The sequence below is a fragment of the Canis lupus genome, chromosome 4, assembly GCF_011100685.1.
Source record: "Canis lupus familiaris isolate Mischka breed German Shepherd chromosome 4, alternate assembly UU_Cfam_GSD_1.0, whole genome shotgun sequence".
Taxonomy (NCBI): Eukaryota; Metazoa; Chordata; class Mammalia; order Carnivora; family Canidae; genus Canis; species Canis lupus.
The window spans coordinates 3,513,522-3,527,811 of record NC_049225.1 but is presented as its reverse complement, the minus strand read 5'-3'; the positions used below and the strand labels follow the sequence as shown (position 1 = coordinate 3,527,811).

General features: G+C 43.0%; 2 long non-coding RNA genes across 2 annotated transcripts; one reads left to right on the top strand and one right to left on the bottom strand.

Annotated features, from left to right (window-relative positions):
* Nucleotides 1-707: 707 nt before the first annotated feature.
* LOC111095425 lies at nucleotides 708-3,232 on the bottom strand. Its single transcript, XR_005357519.1, has 2 exons — nucleotides 1,674-3,232; nucleotides 708-1,349 (listed from the first exon to the last, which is right to left on the bottom strand). It is a non-coding gene; the product is annotated as an uncharacterized LOC111095425 (long non-coding RNA).
* A 1,229-nt stretch (nucleotides 3,233-4,461) lies between these two features.
* LOC102152400 lies at nucleotides 4,462-9,839 on the top strand. The gene is made up of 4 exons (XR_005357518.1): nucleotides 4,462-4,595; nucleotides 5,122-5,286; nucleotides 7,250-7,718; nucleotides 8,480-9,839. It is a non-coding gene; the product is annotated as an uncharacterized LOC102152400 (long non-coding RNA).
* Nucleotides 9,840-14,290: the final 4,451 nt, after the last annotated feature.

The window sequence follows — 14,290 nt, the reverse complement described above, 5'->3', positions numbered from 1 at the left end:
ACACACACACACACACACACACACACAGAGAGAGATACAGAGACACAGGCAGAGGGAGAAGCAGGCTCCATATAGGGAGCCTGATGCGGGACTCGATCCCAGGACTCCAGGATCACACCCTGGGCCGAAGGCAGGCACTAAACCACTGAGCCACCCTGGGATCCCCTAAATGAGAACTTTTAAGATCTATTGTCTTAGCAACTCTCAAATATACAACACATTATTAACTATAGACATCATGCATTACACCCCCAGTATTTATACCTGTTTTATTCTGGATCATTTTTAAAAATGTAAATTCAGGTTTCCTGATTTTCCTCCCCCTGTTGTGTCAATAAATCCATCAAAAATTCTTCATATCTGATATTGTGCTTTCCATTTCTGGCATTTCTGCTTGATTTTTTAAAAAATTATGTCCATGTCTCTGCTTAAATTGAGTTCATGCATGGGTCCATCTCTTTTTACCAGATCCTGTAACACATAATTTACAGTTATTTTCAAGTCCTTGTCTAAGAGTTACAACATCTGAGTCATCTCTGAATCTGATTCTATTTATTGCTTTGTCTCTTGACAATAGGTTGTGTTTTCTTTGCTTTTCAATGTGTCTTGTAATTTGTTACCCAAATGGTGGGCATCACTGATAGAATGGTAGATACTTGGGTAAGGAGTATTTACATCTAGAAATAGAAACTCTACTTCATTTGTTGGTGTGTGTGTGTGTGTGTGTGTGTGTGTGTGTGTTGGGAAGGAGTCAATCTCCTTGAGCAAGGTTTGAATTCCCTTGCTGTTTATTATCCTCAGTGCATCATGGCTTCATATTCCTTCAGGATTGGATTGCCAGCTGGTTTTTCTCACTGCAGTTTCAGCTTCAGCCATCTTTGTACATCTAAGCAGACAGGGATCCTCTCTCCATACTTTCCTCTTCTCCATTGGTAAACTGATATTGTTGATTATTCGGTGATGAATTTATTAGGAAGGGATAGAGAGGTTCTCATGGTCCTAGTGGTCCAGCCTCAGTTTTAGGCAGGGCTTGTGTGCCCCAGATGTGAGCTTTCCTGGCCTTCCTATCTCTCTTCCCATCACAGGAAAACTTTGTCTTGTATCTATAAAAGGTCTTAGGCAGGAGAGAACTTCCTGCTTCTCTCCCACAATAGCAAGATGCCTGCTATATATTGGTGCAAGATAGTGGGGTCAATGAAGTTTTCCTGCTGCTCCTCTAGGGACAGATGATTGATGCTTCTGCCCTTCTTCCAGAGACAGTGAATCTTTGGCTCATTCCTGGGTCAAGAAGGAGAGTTTCTCTCTCTCCCCTAAAAGCAGACAGGTTTCATTCCTCTTCTTCAGCAGTCCTAGGGAAAGAAATATTTGCTGCTGCTTTCCATGGCTTAAAGTTTTTGATTCATGTGAGAAGAACATCTGGGGAAGCAGATGATGTTTTGTGCCTAGCCCCTAAAGGTAGCATTTACCTCCCACACACCTGTGTCAATGAGAGGAGCTCTTTCAGGTCCTCTGCCCTGCCACCTCCAATCTTTCTTGTGAGCACCAATTTTCATGGAAAATTCATGGGATAAGTGCAAACTGTGGGTCTGAGGCTCCCAGTTCTGAACTGATGGGCTAGCCATATGTGGCCTTTAGGAATTCATTCACTTTTTAGATGATTTCTTCATACTTACCTTTACCACAGCCTCTTTTTCCTCTTACATTCTTCCAATGGTGAAAGAGTTACTCTGTCCCATTGTCCTTGGAGAGACTTGTTACTCTTTGGAATTCAGCTTCCTCAGTTGCCCTGAAACCACAGGATTCTGTAGACTCTCCTGCTATTTCTCATTATTAGGATAGGAAGCAACATTTTCCTGGAGCTCTGCACAACATAGGTGAGAGAAGGACTCCTAGATTCATCTCCTTTTGCCTTCTCCTCTTTGCATCTCTTTGCCCTTTCTTCTCTAAGCCTTATGTAAGCAGAACATTCTGTGGTACCCATGCAAGGCCCTCCATTTCCTCTGCCAAGAATGTCTTGTGCTATCATTGTGTTTTGCTTTTATTTATGTTGTTGCTTTATTCCATTTTTTTTACAATACAGTTTAAGAGCAAATATTTTAAAAGGCTTATTACAGAAATGCAGAAACCCCGTGTTCCTTCTCGCTCCCTTGAGCCCCTTTCCCAGAAGGCAACATGTTAAATGTGTTGAACTTTTGGATGGTTATTTGTTGAGTTTTTAGTTTTAGATAATATCATTTTATAGTCCATTATGGAAAATGGGTATCTGTCTTTTTTTACCCTTTCCCCCACCACAATCCACTTATTTGACAACCCTCTACCAACTTCCAAAAATATTTGCTAATATTATATTTTGGTAAGATCAATATTTAATATGACGTTTTAAAAACTACTCAAAGCTGAGCCATGGAGTAAACGATTATTATTTTAACTTTCCTGAAAAATATTTTGCTTCCTCTAAAGATGCATCTTGTTTATTTGCTTGTTTGTATCACTAATCCAATACTGATCATTAATTCAACCCCCCACAGCGTCTCAATCTCTTCTCAATTCATTTAGATACAGCAGTTCAATCAGTTTCATCTTCTTTCTGATATGGTTCAGTGTGTTGTATGCCTCCTTGATCTTGCTTGAGTCTTGCTTCTCAATCAGTTAATCTATTGATTTCCCTGTTTTCTGTTGCAATTTTTTTCTTTTTGGTTTATTTCATTATTTTGTTGGAGAATATACTCAAATAACTTGCTCAAGCAATCAGAGTTTCTAATAAGGTTCTTGTCATAAAATTTATATGGCTTTGCACATCTAAGTCTGCCTTTACTCTACCTTGTTATCAGAATTATCATTTGATTGTATGTATGCTCTACATTGGCCATAATTCTCCTTTCAAAACATTTTGACATTTTCTGTAGTTTCTGGTGCCATTTTGACTTCTGCTTTATTGTTTGTTTTTGGTATTCTGAACTTTGTGACATTTTCCTGGGTACTTCCTAGACCCTTTCAAATGGAAGCATTTGATCCTAAGAAATTATTTTTTGATAGTTTCTCCCCCTGTCTCTCTTTTCTCTGAATTTCTGTTTGGATGTTAGACCTCCTAAATTGGTACTTCAAATTTCTTATCATTTCTTTCCTATAATTCATCTCTTTTTCTTTGTTTCATTTTCCGAAAGGATGCCTCAATTTTATTTCTCATTGCTTCTGCTTAATTTCTCATTTTTACTATCATGTTTTCAATTTCCAAGAGTTTTTAAAAAATATTCTGAATATTCCTTTTTGAAAAAGCACCTTATATTTGTTTTGTTTTGGGAAGTAATATCTTCTTTCTCTGGTGATATTAAGGAAATATTTTTGAATTTTCTTATATAGATTTTGCTTCCTTCAAGTTTTTTAATACTGTTTTGAAAGGCATTTTTGGATTCTTGCACACATTTAAGGGGCTTTTCTCAAATGTCTGGTGATGCTTAGTTGTCTGCTCTTATTTCAGAGTGAGATTTTAAGAAGACTACTGAAAGCTCTGAGTTTATTGATAGAGCTTGTAGGATTGTGGGATTCACTGTAGGGAATGTAAGTAGGGGTTGCATTGGAAAACTCTGTCGGTAGTGTTAATTCTTCTTTCAGAGCTGGCCAGATTCTCCAAATATCTTCCAATCTCCCACCTCCCAGCATGGTGGAAGCTGAGATGGCGAAGAAGACTAGTGTTTTGGCATCTGTAAATAAATGTTCATTTAATCCCCTTGCTTTCAGTATGGCACTCTCACCTGCTGCAGGCCTGTAATCACTAGAGTAGGAATACTTTTCAGAATAAGCCTCTAGTCCTTCCGTAGGATGGGAAGAGGCATCTATACATTTGTATGGAGGGAGTTGGGGAATAGATCTCAGGCCCTTCTTTATAAACAATTTAGCACCATTCTACTTGGTCTTGCTTCTTTATCAATCAACCTGTTGTATTCCCTGTGTTCCATTCCAGTCTTTTTCTTTTTTGGGCTATTTCATTCTTTGATGGAGAATAGACTCAAATGATATTTATGGTCCCCTCTCACCCCCGCACACACTCATCTTCCAGAGGTAACCAGTGCCACCAGTTTCTGAGCCTTTGCCCATTCTCTGATGTAAACTGGATTAAGTTTTGGCTTTCTCCAATACTGGTTTATAATTCAGCTTTCTTGGGATTTCTATTTAGTTATCACTTCCAATAGCTTGCTGGCCACCTGTCTTCTCCCATCATCTTATTTTCTTGAGAATGTTTGCCTTCATAATTTTTTCTTTTGCTATCATTGTAGATGGGAATGAAAGCAAAAGTATAGGTCCAAGCTGCCATCTTTATGCAGAAGGCTGCAGCCATGTTTTTTCACTGGATGACTTTCATTAGTTCTCCCCGTGAGCCTTCTCTGGTTCTTCTCCATTCTGTCTCTGCCATTCCAGGTCACACGCTTCCAGAATTTTCCTATGCTTCCATGACATCACAATGCTCTCTGCAGGTAGTGCCTTTATTCAACCACCTGGCAAATATTTATTGAGCACTTACTATGGACCCAGGAGGGGTGAATAAAGTACATAGCCATCATGGAGCTCACATTTTAGGGGGTGAAACAAATACACAGGTAAACCATGCATACTGTGCAAACATACAAAATGATAATTTCAAGTAATGATAAGAAGAAAATAAAAGAAGGTAGCAAATAGACTGGGGTGGGAATGTTAGGACCATCTTATAATGGATATAAGACATATTTTCTGGGGTAGCTATTTCATTACCAATTTGAGAGAGTACAAAGTAATCAGGGTCCTCAGTTAGAGCCAAGAGGCAAATGCATGCCTGAGAGAAGGGTTTGAAGATATGGAGGAAAGTTTTGATGGCAGACCCATGATTTCCCAAGGCCCAGTTTGGATTTGGGTTGGGGAGGAGAGCCAAAGACCAGCTCATGTGAGGGAGGTATGAGTAATACAGCAACAGACGTCAGGCGATGCTGGAGGTTTGAGCTTCTTGCAATGGCTGAGATGAGCAGCAGGAAGGGCCTGATGGGATAGTTGCACTGACATTTTTACTGGAAGATGAGGCAGACATCTGACTTACAGCCCAATGTATTTGGCCATTATAGGTTCTCTGACCACAGTTCTCTTTTGTAGGAGGAACAAACTCTTCAGAGCAGACACGTGTTCTGGGGTTACCAGAAAGAACCTCAGGTGGGGACTCTCCGGGAGCTGAGATGTCCCTGGTGCAAGCACATAGAGTGACACCAGCTTCCTTGAGGGGCTCTGATGGCTGTGTGCATTGGAGCACAGAGGAGAGGAGTGGGTACTCATCATGATGATTGGTGATAAGGTCTTTGCTAGGCAGAGGTTTGGGGTAGAGTATTATAAAAATTGCAGACACTGAGAAAGCAATCTGTGACCCTTGGTGTCTTTCTTTCCTCTGTGATTGTCTTTCTGGCCTGCCCAAATCAGTTACACTAGTTAGATGATCTCTTGCCCGACTTCCTTGAATGGAGACATAGAGAGCTGCCAGTGTCAGGAGCACCCAGGGCCAGCCTCTCTTTTGGATGTCACCCTGCTCTATGTCCCTTGTCACCCTTCCCCTCTGTTGCTGCTTGCTGACAGGACTATGTTGACAAGTTTTGGCAAAGCCGACAAAGATAGAATAGTTTCCTATCACTCTGCTGTTGAGGTAACACCTACTCAGGGTGATCTTTTGTCTCCTTTGCTGTGGCCCTTTTGATCTGTCAGTGTCCTCATTTCCCCTACAAATCCCAGGGTCACTGACCTTCTGTGTCATTCAGTGACTTCACATGTCACAAGAAGGGGGAACAGGGTCAGGCGTGCTATATTTTCTCTTACATTGAGGTTGCCCTTCTACCACCAGAGCAGTTTGTGGAAGGATAGGCTTTTCCCCAAACTCCCAACTAGGGAAAAAAGGAAGAAAACACTACCATTTAAATAAAAAGGCTCAAAAAGCTCCATAAATACAACACCAAGAGTGAACCCCAATGTAGGTTCATTGATGGTACTACATGTGTCACTCCGGTGGGGGCATATTCCCAATGGGAGATGCTGTGCCTGTGTGGAGACAGGGAGCACACAGGAACTCTCTGTACCTTCCTTTCCATCTTTTGGTGAACCTAAACTGCTCTAAAAAGATAAAGTATTTTGAAAAATTAAAGCACTGTAAATTCCCAATGCAGGATTTTTAAAAATGGTTTAAATTATAAGACTAAGTAAGGTTATCTGACTCTGTGCCTAGAAAACGAGACTGGCTTATGAGAGCCTTGCTATTATTACCTCACTTGCAAGCCAATTAGCCAGGGCAGGTCATGGATGTACCTTGCTGCCCAGAATGCATGGGGACTGTTGATTTAGTGAAGGCTGAGGCCCACTGGCTCTGGTTCCTCCCAGGTTTTCCCCAGACACCAGATAGACCCTGAGTGGGATTCCAGTTCTTGTCATCTCTGCCGTTGCTCCCAAGGCATAGAGGACACTGGCATGCCCAGGGGTCCAGGCAGGAGCAAGACAGTAGGTTCTGATTCCTTCCTTCTCTCTCCATTCCCATTGGGGGTTCCTTTTGAGAACCAGGAAGCTGAGGTTCCTCTACAATATGTCGTCCCTTGACCTGTCTCCCCCTTACTTTGTGAGACCAGGGGGATTCCTGATTATAATTTGTGTCGGCAAAGCCTGTTCAGAGATGGGTCTGAGCCAAGACCCTGTCACCAAAATTTGGCTAAATCTCCAGAAGTCTGGGCATCTGTTTTCCTCTCTGTACAGCTGGGGGAACTTCCAGGGCCTTATAGCTCCATATATTATGTAATTCTACTGGCTTTTTGGCTGCCAATGGGTAATGCACACTTCTGCTTTGCCCTTTGCTGGCAGGAGCTGAGATTTTTATTGGTTTAGTTTGGTCTGAAGAGAAAGGAAGCCCAGGAACTCAGATTCTCCTCATTAATATTTCATGTTCCATGAGCAGCTATTCCTCCTCCCACCAGGAGAGGCTGAGCAGTGGACCCTCAGATGCTTTTTAGGATCAGATATAAGCAGATCTCCTTCACCTGCTGGTCACTGAGTCCCATTGGGGATGTCTGTGGGGGGCAGGCAATGCAGTCCCTTCTGTCTTCTCAGAGATAGTGTGGCTGAGAGGATCTGGAGAGGGAGACAGAGGGACAGGGGAGAGGCAGTGTGGGCTGAGCAAGTGGAGAGAGAGGAAGAGTGGTGGTGGTGGTGGGTGGTAAAGATGTTTGAATAATTGAATTACAATTGCCTTCCCCAGGATGAAGCCACTCCTGCCCTCCCAGGGCCCAGAGGATGGTGGTCATTTCTCAGCAGAGAGTCACTGGAGCCCAGCGTGGCTTCCTCCAAGAAATAAATGGCACCATTGCAACTTGAACTCCTATTGGTTCCCTTCTCTGAAGCAGAGCTGGCTTCTGTCATAAGGGCATGTTCTGACCTTTGCAAACTGTCACTGAAGATAGTAATGTGTGTCACCCTTTGCTACCAGAGGACTATTTCTCTCTTATCAGGGAAATCCTGTGAGTCATGTACCGAGGGCTATGGAGACCTGATTGGCGTGGGGCGCACTTGCACTGGTGACCACAGCACCCTCTTCACACTTTCTTAAAAGCATATATCACGATGTTGTGAACCACTCCTGCTGAATTCCTCCTCTTTGGCTTCTGAAAGCTCTAAAGAGAGGAAGTCTGCCTTCTTCATCTGGTTCCCAGGATTTACTCCAGAGCCAGGTGCACAGGAGATTCCCATTGAATTGTTGTCCAGTGGGTGGGAAATAAATATGACCTTGGCTTTTATCTTCCCTGGGAGTCCTGAGCTCCAGCATTTAGACCAAATGGTTAGAGTGGGAGAAAGCTGATTCTAGAAACTGTGGCATCTGAGTGCAAGAAAAGCCATTCCGTGTATTAGATGCTCTGACTTCATTTCCAGGCATCAAAAAGATGCAGCTGGGAAAATTCACATTGAATTTCAAAATGATCTCCTTAGAGATGGTCTAGTACAATCCCCTCATTTTCTCAAAGTAGAAGGTTTGGAGAAATTAAACTTATCAAGTTCCCCATTGGTAAGCGCCCCTTGCTAACTGCCCATTAGGATTCCTGCTTTGTAATCCTGTACTCTTTTGACCATTTTACCCCGTCTCCCTATTTATTCATTTCTTCTAAGAATAGAAAATCATGTGGAATTTAAAGAACAGAAATTGGAAAACTAGTGTAGTAAACAGGTAGTAAGGGGAATGTTCAGGTGGCTCGCTTCAGAATGCAGATACTCATCTTTGTCTCGTTCATTGGCTATCCACGAGAGACTTGGAGATGTCTTTGTCTGGACAGGACGGAGACATGGGTCCTCCTTCCTTTCTCTTATGCTTATGGTTTCCTGGTGAGTTTTTGTTTGTTTGCTTTGTTAGGTTTGTTATGTCTATTTTGACACATGGAAAGTAAACGGATCCTCTCTTTTATCTGCATCCGTACCTTGGCTGTGCCTCGGTTTCCAGGTAAACACTGGCTCTGGAGCCCCACCCTTGGTGGCTTTCCTTCTTCCTCTGCCTGCTGGTGAGGACATCAAGGAGGAACATCAAGAAGGAGAAGGACAGAGAGGAGAAAGACAAGAAAACCACCCAACATCCACATCACCAGGCTGCCACTGCCACGGGGGTGACCATGGCAGAGCCCTCTGGAGGTGCGCAGCAATAGCCGCATACTATGGGCAGTCCTGATGTCAATAATCCTGGAAAAAGGGACATTCTTTCCCAGTAAAGGTCAGTGGGCTACCTTCCACAGGTACTCCCCAACTTGCCCTCCCTTTCCTCCTCTGTGAAGGACTGGGGAAAACTTTATCACTCAGATTAGGGTAAAAGCTGATACTTACTGAATCCTTTCCTTTATTAACCTTCTAATCCCCACGACATTCCCCCTTCACAAACAAGGAAACTGGGGCAAAGTCCACCCAGCCGACAAATCTAATGTGGCTTTTTCCATCACTGCCCTTTGCTAGGGCACAGGCCTGGCCCCACACACTGAGGGGGTTGGTTCTCATGCTACTGTCTGGTGGGTCCCACACCCCCATCCTCTCCCTGGACAGCTAGAACCAGCCTGCTCACTGTGCCCCTCATGCTTGCCTCTCAAAGCCTTGCTCTTTCCACCAGCCACATGGTTTCAACCACCTGGGGATATGGACAGGAGGTTGAAGCCATGTCCTTTAGGAAAGGACTCAGGCTCCTTCACTCTAGAGAGCCACTGTGCTACGTGGCCTCTTGACAGTGATGCTATCATCTAGGAAAACCCTAGGCCCACATTAATCACAGGATTCCCTGCAGACATTCCCTGACCAGAGCCAGTGTTGGGGCTGGACCAACCCCGTGGTTCTTATTTTGGTTGCAGGATGCACTTCAGCAAATCTATCAGGAAACTTTGAGGAACAGGATTTATTTCTTATGAGTCTTGCAGGGAACATGACACACTGAGGGCCACACACACAGCATGGTGACAGGTAAAGAGAGGAGGCACCTGGAGTTCTGCCTTTATTGAGGACAGAGGGTAGTGTGTCTAGGGTTTCTTGAATTCACTCCTTCCTGGCTCATTTAAGGCATGAAAATGGAAACTGAGGTACAGGGAGAAGCAGGGTCACTCAAACTGTCATTATGTAGCTTATCCAGGACTTTCTGAAAGAGAGAACTTCATAGTTTGGGGTGGCATAAGATTCCTTATATGGCTGTTTTACCAATAAATGTGTCTTATAGCTGGTAATGTGTTTGTTGGAGATGGATGTATTTGCAGCCGATGTCTTAGCAATCAAAGGCTGAATGTCAGGCACATATGTTACAATCGAAAAGCTTAATGTCACACTATAGGTATTTTCATCAAATATTTTTGATCAAATATAAAAATATTCAAAGTTGGGGATCCCTGGGTGGCGCAGCGGTTTAGCGCCTGCCTTTGGCCCAGGGCGCGATCCCGGGATCGAATCCCACGTCGGGCTCCCGGTGCATGGAGCCTGCTTCTCCCTCTGCCTGTGTCTCTGCCTCTCTCTCTCTCTGTGACTATCATAAATAAATAAAAATTTAAAAAAAAATTTAAAAAATATTCAAAGTTGTGGTCCCATAAGAGTCCCAATACACAGGTAACATATAAGGTTGTTTTCTGCTGGCTCTGGTGGGGGAAGCAGGGGCTGGGTGGTCTCCTGCCCACCCTTCCCTGGTGCTCTCTCTCCCAGGGACAGACTGAGCACCAGCGGGGAGCCTCCCATTTGCCTCCAAGGCAGAGCTGCAAAGAGGAGCCTCCCACCCACCACAAACCCCGCTTGTTGGAGGAAGAAATTTGTTTTTTAGCCAAACTGGATAATCGGCCTTAGTTTCTACTTTTTAATCTCTTGGTAGTTTCTAAATGTTCCTTTGTCTTTTGCAGCCCTGAAACGACACTCCATTCTTTTACTTTTAATTTAATTTAATTTATTTTTTATTTTTTTAATTGAAGTTCAGTTTGCCAACATATAGCATAACACCCAGTGCTCATCACCTCAAGTGCCCCCCTCAGTGCCCGTCACCCAGTCACCCCACCCCCAACCCACCTCCCTTTCCACCACCCCTTGTTCGTTTCCCAGAGTTAGGAGTCTCTCATGTTCCGTCTCCCTCTCTGATATTCCCCACTCATTTTCTCTCCTTTCCCCTTTATTCCCTTTCACTATTTTTTATATTCCCCAAATGACACTCCATTCTTTAAGGAATATCAAATTGAACTGGCACACAATAGAATATTTCTTACCATTTTGGTATGCATAACTCTTAGGTGTAATTTTACGGGTATGCTTTCTGACCAGATCTCAGTAATGGTTGGAAGTGAAAAGCACAAAAGAGAGTCGGTGCCATTGAGATGCTAAATATGCATAAAAACATTTTTAATGTCTAATGATTTTTTTTTTTTTGGCTTTTGGGAAGTCTGGCTTGTTGTTTTCTAATTACAACATAACTGAAGAATAGGTCTGAAATTATACAAGCATGCCTCAAATAGTGCTGTATTTATTTTATCTTTGTTTTAAATGCTATTAATATGACTTATCATAGAGATTCTAATTTATGTTACGATTGAGTTTCCAGCAACTGAATACAACCTCCAGTCTTCTTTTTAGTTCAAATCTTTATTTCACGTCTTCTTTAATATAAATACCAGTGCAAGAAATGAAAAGAATAGATAATGCACAGTATATCACATGCAGGATGCTGGTTAGTTGGGCTCTGAAGAGCAAGTAGCATGTTGTCCTGTATAGTTCTGTCTCAACTCTACTTTAATTTTTTTTAAGATTTATTTATTTGAGAGAAGAAGAGAGAGAGACAGTATGAACAGTGGTGGAAGGGATAGAGGGAGAGGGAAAGAGAGAATCTCAAGCCAACTCCTCGCAGACTGGGAAGCCCAGCTCAGGGACTGATCACAGGACACTGAGATCAGGACCTGAGCTGAAGTTAGGAGTGAGCTGCTCTACCGACTGAGCCACCCAGTCACCACCCCCGCCCCAGTTCTATTTTTCAAAATGCCTTTTTATTTAAGAATAAAAAGGTATTGGGATGCCTGGGTGGCTCAGTGGTTGACTGCCTCCCTTTGGCCCAGGGAATGATCCTGGAGTCATGGGATCGAGTTCTGCATCGGGCTCCCTGCTTGGAGCCTGCTTCTCCCTCTGCCTATGTCTCTGCCTCTCTCATGAATAAATAAATAAAATCTTTTTTATAAAAAGAAAAAAAATGGGCAGCCCGGGTGGCTTAGCGGTTTAGCGTCGCCTTCAGCCCAGGGTATGATCCTGGAGACCCAAGATCGAGTCCCACCTCAGGCTCCCTGCATGGAGCCTGCTTCTCCCTCTGCCTGTGTCTCTGCCTCTCTCCCTCTCTCTCTCTCTCTCTCTCTCCCCCCCCGTCTCTCATGAATAAATAAATAAAATCTTTTTTTAAAAAAGAAAAAAAGGTATTCAGTATCTGTTGAGTGATAAATAAATGAATGAGTTGATGAATTCAGTGATGTATTAGTCATGTCACTTAATTATGAATATTTTTAAGCATCTGTCCATCCTGCCTCACTAGGATGAGGCCAGACTTTTGTTTGATTTGTTCATGGAGGTATCCCAAGCACAGAGCACAGTGTCTGGCACACAGAAGGCACTCAGTAAATATTTCTTGAATAATAAGTGCACCCAAGACTATAGCCACAGGTTACACTCCCTCATCTCAGCCAGATGGTTCTTAAATGCTTATCTTTGGTCACAAAGGGAATTGGGAGAAATATTTCAGATGTGTTACAGGATTGGAGCAGGTTGCTCTGCTGTTCCTGGTCCTGTCACTAACTTCGTCTGGCCACAGGAGCCCCTGCTCAAAATGCGTGGAAGGCAGTTGCAGACATCAATCTGTGTTTATTATTTTTAGGAACTCTTGTTTCCTTTACCATTTCTCACCTGTGATTTTTTTCACTTTTTGATTCCTCAAAATAATCGCTTCTGGTGACCACAGGGACTCCAATGGATACTTGTACACTCATGTTCATAACAGCTTTGTTCATAGTAACCAAAAGGTGGAATCAACCCAGGGGTCTAAAGATGAATGAATGGATAAATGACGGTGTCCAGTGTGTACACAACCAAACAATGGAATACTATCAGCCTTAAAAAGGAAAGGGGGCTCAGTTAGTTAAGTGTATGCCAAAGGTCCTGGGATCAAGCCCCATGTCAGGCTGCCTGCTTAGCAGGGAGTCTGCTTCTCCCTCTACCAGTCCCCCTTGCTCGTGCTCTCTATCTCTCTTTCAAATAAATGAATAAAATCCTTGAAAACGGAAGGGAATTCTGACAATGCTACAATATGGATGAACCCTGAAAACATAATGCTGAGTGAAATAAGCCAGTCACAAAAGCATAAATATTATACGAATCTACTTTTAAGAGGTGCCCTGAGTAGTCCAATTCATATGGAAGAAAGCAGAATGGTGGTTACCAGGGGTTGGGGAAGAGGGAATGGGGAGTGAGTGTTTAATGGATACGTTCCCTAAACTGACATATTTGGAAAGATAAAGTGGTTCTGAAGATAGTTATCAGTGATGGTTGCACAATGATGAGAATATACTCTGTGCTACAGAACTGTATGCTTGCAAATTGTTAAAATGGCAATTTCTAGGTTACGTGTATTTTACCACAATAGAAAAGAACTCACACTCATTTCTGTTTGACTCAGTGGTTCAGCTCACAACCTTTACCTTAGCCTTGGTTTGAGGTCCCATTTTGGATAAATCTCCAGTCATGAACCATGGCCTGCCTACAGTACTCAGCCTGCACTCTCTATCTCAGATTTGAGTGGCATATTCTGAGGGAGGCCTGAGATGTTGGATAAAGAGACCATTAGCCCTAACTGTGTCTTCCTGGAGAGGATGTACTGGGAGTTTGGTCCATGATCCCAGATGAGCCCAGTTTCCCAGCCATTTCCACCAAAGCTCTAGACATGTGATGGAAGCCATCCTGGACTCTACAGATCAGGCCACCTGCCAAGTGTGATCCACTGAGAGACCATGTGGAACAGGAGAATTGCCTGATGAGCCCTTTCTGAATTCCTGACCCTTATGACTGTGAGCTATTACGGTAAAATGGTAGTTGTATTAAGCCACAAGGTTTGGGCAGTTATAGCACAGTAGATAACAGCTTTGCCACTTGGAGTGATTTTACTTTTGGAGATTATCTGCTGTTGTTTAAGCTAATGAGGGTCAATTAACTAGGGGGATTGTCCTGCAAAACTGCTCCGAGTCTTTAAAAATCTCTTTGTGGCCACATTTCCTCCAGCCAAGCCAAGTGAGCACCACTGCAGTTTCTGGGAGGATTCAGAACACCCCACTGTTTCTGCTGCTACTATCCATGCATTTGAGGTGATCACAGCCTATCGATGCTGGACTGCACCTTTGCTAGTGGAGAGACTTGAGCAATAAAATTAATGAAACCGAAAAACTAAAATAAGTGGAATAAAATCCATATTGTATCTTAAAAAAATTGAGCCCTGAACTGTTCTTTTGTTGTTTTGTTTTTGTTTTTAATCAGAGTAATGCATTCATATGCTTCAAAGAAATTCAAATGGTATGAGAAGGCATACAAGAAAAAGCATTTCCATCACTACTGCAGTGCCATGTTGAATAAGAGTGGTGAAGGTAGGCACCATATTCTCGTTCCGGATCTCAGAGGAGAAGCTTTCAACCTTCCCCCTCCCCAATTTAATATGATGTTAGTGGTGGCTTTGTCATATATGCCTTTATCATACTGAGATGTGCTCCTTTTAGGCCCGATGTGTTGAGAG